Below are 6,133 nucleotides of genomic sequence, written 5' to 3' on the forward strand. Positions count from 1 at the left end.
CCAATGTCAAATAGTGTACCGCCTGTAGACATGATATTTAAAAAGATGCTGCTAAAACCAATGTCAAATAGTGTACCGCCTATATTTTCTTCTAGGAGTTTTATGGTTTCAGGTCTTACATTCAAGTCATTAAGCCATTTTGAGTTAATTTTTGTGTATGGTGCAAGATAATGATCTATTTTCATTCTTTTACATGTGGCTCTCCTGTTTTCCCAGGACCATTTATTGAAGAGATTTCCTTTCTTAATTGTATGTTCTAGGCTCCTTTGTCAAAGATTAACTGTGCATGGATGTGTGGCTTTATTTCTGGCCTTTCAATTCTGTTCTACTGATCTATATGTCTGTTTTTGTGCCAGTACCATGCTGTTTTGATTACTATAGCTTTGTAGTATACATATATTTTTTTCTTTCCCCTTTTTCTCCCCAAATCCCCCCAGTACATAGTTGTATATTTTAGTTGTGGGTCCTTCTAGTTGTGGCATGTGGGATACCACCTCAGCGTGGCCTGATGAGTGGTGCCATGTCTGCACCCAGGATCCGAACGAGCAAAACCCTATGCTGCCACAGGGAAGTGTGCAAACTTAACCACTGGGCACAGGGCCAGCCCCTGTAGTATATTTTGAAGTCAGGGATTGTGATGCCTCCAGCTTTGTTCCTTTTTCTCAGGATTGCTTTGGCTATTTGGGGTCTTTTGTTGTTCCATATAAAATTCAGAATTCTTTGTTTTATTTCTGTGAAAAGTAACATTGAGATTCTGATTGGGATTGCATTGAATCTGTAGATTGCTCTAGGTAGTATGGACATTTAACTATGTTTATTCTTCTGACCCATGAGCATAGAATATCTTTCCATTTCATTATGCCTTCTTTTTTTCTTCTTCTTCTTCTTCTCCCCAAAGCCCCCCTACCCCAGTACATAGCTGTATATCATAGTTGTAGTTCCTTCTAGTTGTGGATATCTTCTTCAATTTCTCTCAACAATATCTTTAGTTTTCAGTGTACAGGTCATTCACCTCTTTGGTTAAGTTTATTCCTAGATATTTTATTCTTTTTGTTGCAGTTGTAAATGGAGTTGTATTCCTGGTTTCTCTTTCTGCTAGTTCGTTGTTAGTGTATAGAAACGCAACTGATTCTTTCAAGTTGATTTTGTACCCTGCAACTTTGCTGTAGTTGTTGATTATTTCTAATAGTTTTCTGATGGATTCTTTAGGGTTTTCTATATATAGAATCCTGTCATTTGCAAACACTGAGAGTTTCACTTCTTTCTTTCCAATTTGGATTCCTTTTCTTTCTTTTTCTTGCCTAGTTGCTCTGGCCAAAACCTCCAGTACTATGTTGAATAGGAGTGGCTAGAGTGGGCACCCTTGTCCTGTTCCTGTGTTAGAGGGATGGCTTACAGTTTTTCACCTTTAAGTATGATGTTGGCTGTAGGTGTGTCATATATGGCCTTTATTATGTTGAGGTACTTTCCTTCTACACCCATTTTATTGAGAGTTTTTATCATAAATGGATGTTGGATCTTTTCAAATGCTTTCTCTGCATCTATTGAGATGGTCATGTGGTTTTTATTCCTCATTTTGTTAATGTGGTGTATCACATTGATTGATTTGCGGATGTTGAACTATCCTTGTGTCCCTGGTATAAATCCCGCTTGATCATGGTGTATGATCCTTTTGATGTATTGCTGTATTTGGTTTGCCAATATTTTGTTGAGGATTTTTGCATCTATGTTCACCAGCGATATTGGCCTGTAATTTTCTTTCTCCGTGTCGTCCTTGTCTGGCTTTGGTATCAGGGTGATGTTGGCCTTGTAGAATGTGTTAGGAATATTTCCATCTTCCTCAATTTTTTGGAATAGTTTGAGAAGAACAGATAATAAATCTTCTCTGAATGTTTGGTAGAATTCTCCAGAGAAGCCATCTGGTCCTGGACTTTTGTTTTTTGGGAGGTTTTGATTACTGTTTCAATCTCTTTATTTATGATTGGTCTATTCAGATTCCCTATTTCTTCTTGATACAGTTTGGGAGGTTGTATGAGTCTAAGAATTTACCAATTTCTTCTAGGTTACCCAATTTGTGGGTGTATAGTTTTTCATAGTATTCTCTTATAATCCCTTGTATTTCTGCAGTATCTGTTGTAATTTCTCCTCTTTCATTTCTAATTTTATCTATTTGAGCCTTCTCTTTTTTTCTTGGTGAGTCTGGCTAAGAGTTTGTCAATTTTGCTTATCTTCTCAAAGAACCAGCTCTTAGTTTCATTAATCCCTTCTACTGTTTCTTTAGTCTCTATGTCATTTATTTCTGCTCTGATTTTTATTATTTCCCTCCTTCTGCTGACTTTGGGCTTTGTTTGCTCTTCTTTTTCTAGTTCTGTTAGGTTCAGTTTAAGATTACTTACTTGAGACTTCTCTTGTTTGTTGAGGTGGCCCTATATTGTTATGAACTTCCCTCTTATGACCACTTTTGCTGCATCCCATAAGAGTTGTTATGTTGTATTTTCATGTGTCTATTTTTTAATTTCTCCTTTGATTTCTTCATTGGTCCAATGGTTGTTCAGTAGCATGTTGTTTAATCTTCACATATTTCTCACTTTCCCAGTTTGTTTCTTGTAGTTGATTTCTAGTTTCATAGCATTGTGTTTGGAAAAGATGGTTGAGATGATTTCAATCTTCTTAAATATACTGAGGCTTGCCTTGTTCCCCAACATATGGTCTATCTTTGAGAACGATCCATGTGCACTTGAGGAGAATGGTATTCTGCTGTTTTTGGATGGAATGATCTCTATATATCTATTAAGTCCATCTGATCAAGTGTTTCATTTAAATCTACTATTTCCTTGCTGACTTTTTGTCTGGATGATCTGTCCATTGATGTAAGTGGGGTGTTGAGGTCCCCTACTATTATTGTATTGCTGTTAACTTCTCCCTTTAGGTTTGTTAATAATTGATTTATGTACTTTGGTGCCCCTGTGTTAGGTGCATATATATTAATAAGTGTTATGTCCTCTGGTGATGTGTCCCTTTTATCATCATATACTGCCCCCTTTGTCTCTCATTGTCTTTTTTAACTTGAAGTCTGCTTTGTCTGATATAAGTATGGCAACACTTGCTTTCTTTTGTTTGCTGTTAGCTTGGAGTATTTTCTTCCATCCCTTCGCTCTAAGCCTATGTTTGTCTTTAGAGCTGAGATGGTTTCCTGGAGGCAGCATATTGTTGGGTATTGTTTTTTAATCCATCCAGCTACTCTGTGTCTTTTGATTGGAGAATTCAATACATTTACATTTAGAGTGATTATTGACATATGAGGGCTTAATATTGCCATTTTAGCTCTTGTTTTCTGGTTGTTCTATTTTTATTGTTTCTCTTCCTTTGTATTTCTTTCTGCCATTTCATTTTGGTGGTTTTCTGAGGAGGTTGTCTCAGTTTTCTCTCTTTTTGTGAATTGTGGTTCTGCTCTGATTTTTTGTGTAGTGGTTACCATGAGATTTGTATAAAAGAAAAATATGGAATGCTTCACAAATTTATGTGTCATCCATGAGCAGGGACCATGCTAATCTTCTCTGTATTGTTCCAATTGTAGTATACGTGCTGCCGAAGTGAGCACCCTTGAATTCTTCAAATACATTCATAACATCTAATTTGAAGTTTTTGCTAAATCCAACCTATGGGCCCACTCAGGAGACAATTTCTACTGACTGATTTTTACCTGAGCATGCTTCAAACTTTCCTGGGTTTTGGGGTTGTTTTGTCTTGTTTTGTTTTGTTTGCATGTTTTGTAAATTTTTGTAGTAAACTAGGCATTTTAGATAATATATTCTAGCAACTCTGGATTATGATTTTCTTTTTTTCTCAAAGTTTTTTGCTCTTGTTGTTTTTTCTTAAGTAATCTACCTCGATTTAATCTGAGGGATTTGTCACCCCTGTGATGTGAGGCTGCTGATGTGTCTGCTCAGCTTTTTAATTAATATTTGCATTTTTTAACTGAGCTTTCTAGGAGTGACCCCTGGGTATGCATAACTTAATGGTCAGTTAATGATTGAACAAAAGTTGTGCTCAAACACTTAGTTCCCATAAGGCTTCTCCCCTCTGCTCTTGAATCTGTGTTTGGTTTGAAGAGCACATTCAAAGTCTGGGCAGTTTTCAAGTCAGTCTGACTGTTACTTTCTGTTGGCCCTTCTCAGGTCACCACCACAAATGCACACAGGCCCCCAGACAGTCAGGGATATGTGGAATGATTCCCAAGTCCCTCAACTACTATCTCCCTGCTAAATATCTTCCTAGTCTTATGGTGTGCTACTTGCTCCAGCCAGGACTGCAACTTCAGGCTAGGATTGTTGCAGGGTTTTCCCTTTTGCTGCTGGTTGAGATTTTCCCAGCCTCCACTCCAAGTAAAGTCAGCCCTCTCTAGCAGGGCAGGTGCTGGTTTTCACAGCCAGCCAGTTCCAGAAGAACTACTGTGTCATCTGAATTGGGATGGGGCAGGTAGACAGCCCCAGGCTAGAATGCCACAGACTCCCACTGTATTACCCAAAGTTTAGCAGTTTTTCTCTGAATCTGTGTCTCTCACTTTGTTGTTCACATTTGGTAGATTTCCAGAGACCTGAAATGATTTTTTTTCACACTTTTGTCAGTTTTATAGTTGTTTTCAGGGAGTGGATTTGTCAGTCTCCTCAATCCTGTATAGCTGAAAGTCCTGCCTACGTTCCTTCTATCATGTGATCAGTTCAAGCTTTCACAACACTAAGATGCAAATATATATAACCAAACCATTCAAGGTACTCAGCAGAATAAAGGACTCTTCATTTAACAGCATCAAACCTTCATATAAGGCAGGTGGGGATTATAAATAGTATTATTTTTTCTTTTCTAACAACAATACCCTATAAGAATTTTCGATATGAACTTGGCTGTGTGAGTCATACTTTTTTCTTTTTTCTCTTTACAAATAATAAAAGAGCAACAGGGCAAGCAACAGCCCAGATGAACAGAAGCATTTAATATAGTCTCTCACTGTCTCATTCTGAAAACACTTTCCTCACTGAACTTCCAGAATACTTCCTCTTCTGTTACTTCAAGAGTTAGTCTTTCTCTCCTCCTGGCCTCTCAATTTTGTGTACACTAAGTGTGTGACTCTCTCCTATTCATTATCTATACACAGATATATTTGGTGGTCTCATTCAGGCTCTCAGGTTTAGATATCATCCTTACGCTAATGAGGCCCAGATATGCAACCACCTACTTGTTATTTCTACTTGGATATCTAGTAGATAAAACTGAACATATCTAAAACAAAACTCTTGGTTTCTTACCACATCCCAAACCTGCTCCTCCCACAATCTTTCCATCCATCCAATTTTTTGGTCCAAACACTAGGAATCACCTGAGTTGACTCCGCTTCCTTTTGCTCCACATCTAATCCACCAGCATGTCTTATGGGGGTCATAATTCAAGATATATCCAGAATATGAACTTATTGTCCTCCCTCACTGCCACTATCCTTAACTAAGCCACCTTTGTCACTTACCTGGGCTCTTATAATATCGTCTGAGATGTTCTCCCTGCTCAAATATGGTCAGCTCTCTTTTAAGATATGTAAATTAAATCGTATCATTACTCAGCCCAGTCATTTCTTGCAGAATAAAATCCAAGCTCTGTACCACGGATTGGTCTGGCCCATGCCTACCTCTCTGACCTGTTCCACTCCAGTCACTCTGATCTTATGTATCGTTCACAGACACACATTGTTCCCACCTCAGGGTCTTTGCCCTCACACTTTCCTCTACTTAGAGGAAAGTGAGTGCTCTATTCCCTCAGTTTTTACAGGATCACTCCCTCACTTTATTTCTGCTTATCTATAATGTCAATTCTACTGAGAAAATGTTCTTGAATGTTTTTGACCACCTTATTTAGAATATTGCCTTCCCAACACACTCTATTAACCTACTCTATTTTTATTTAAAGTACTTTTTACTACTTAAGTTTACATTATATATTGATTTGTGATTTTATTATTGTCTATCTCCTTAATGTAATACAAGCTCAACAGGGTAGGAATTTTTCTCTATCTTATTTGCCATTCTATCTCTAATGTCTGATACTTAATATATATGGATAATTGAAAAATGTAAAGAGAAGA

The 6,133-nt window shown here is 37.5% G+C and overlaps 1 non-coding gene across 1 annotated transcript; it reads right to left on the reverse strand.

The window, feature by feature from the left end:
• Positions 1–3,494: 3,494 nt before the first annotated feature.
• On the reverse strand, positions 3,495–3,601 carry LOC138915351 (U6 spliceosomal RNA). The gene has a single exon (XR_011421159.1). It is a non-coding gene; the product is annotated as a U6 spliceosomal RNA (small nuclear RNA).
• Positions 3,602–6,133: the final 2,532 nt, after the last annotated feature.

This window comes from Equus caballus, chromosome 8 (genome assembly GCF_041296265.1).
Source record: "Equus caballus isolate H_3958 breed thoroughbred chromosome 8, TB-T2T, whole genome shotgun sequence".
Classification (NCBI taxonomy): domain Eukaryota; kingdom Metazoa; phylum Chordata; class Mammalia; order Perissodactyla; family Equidae; genus Equus; species Equus caballus.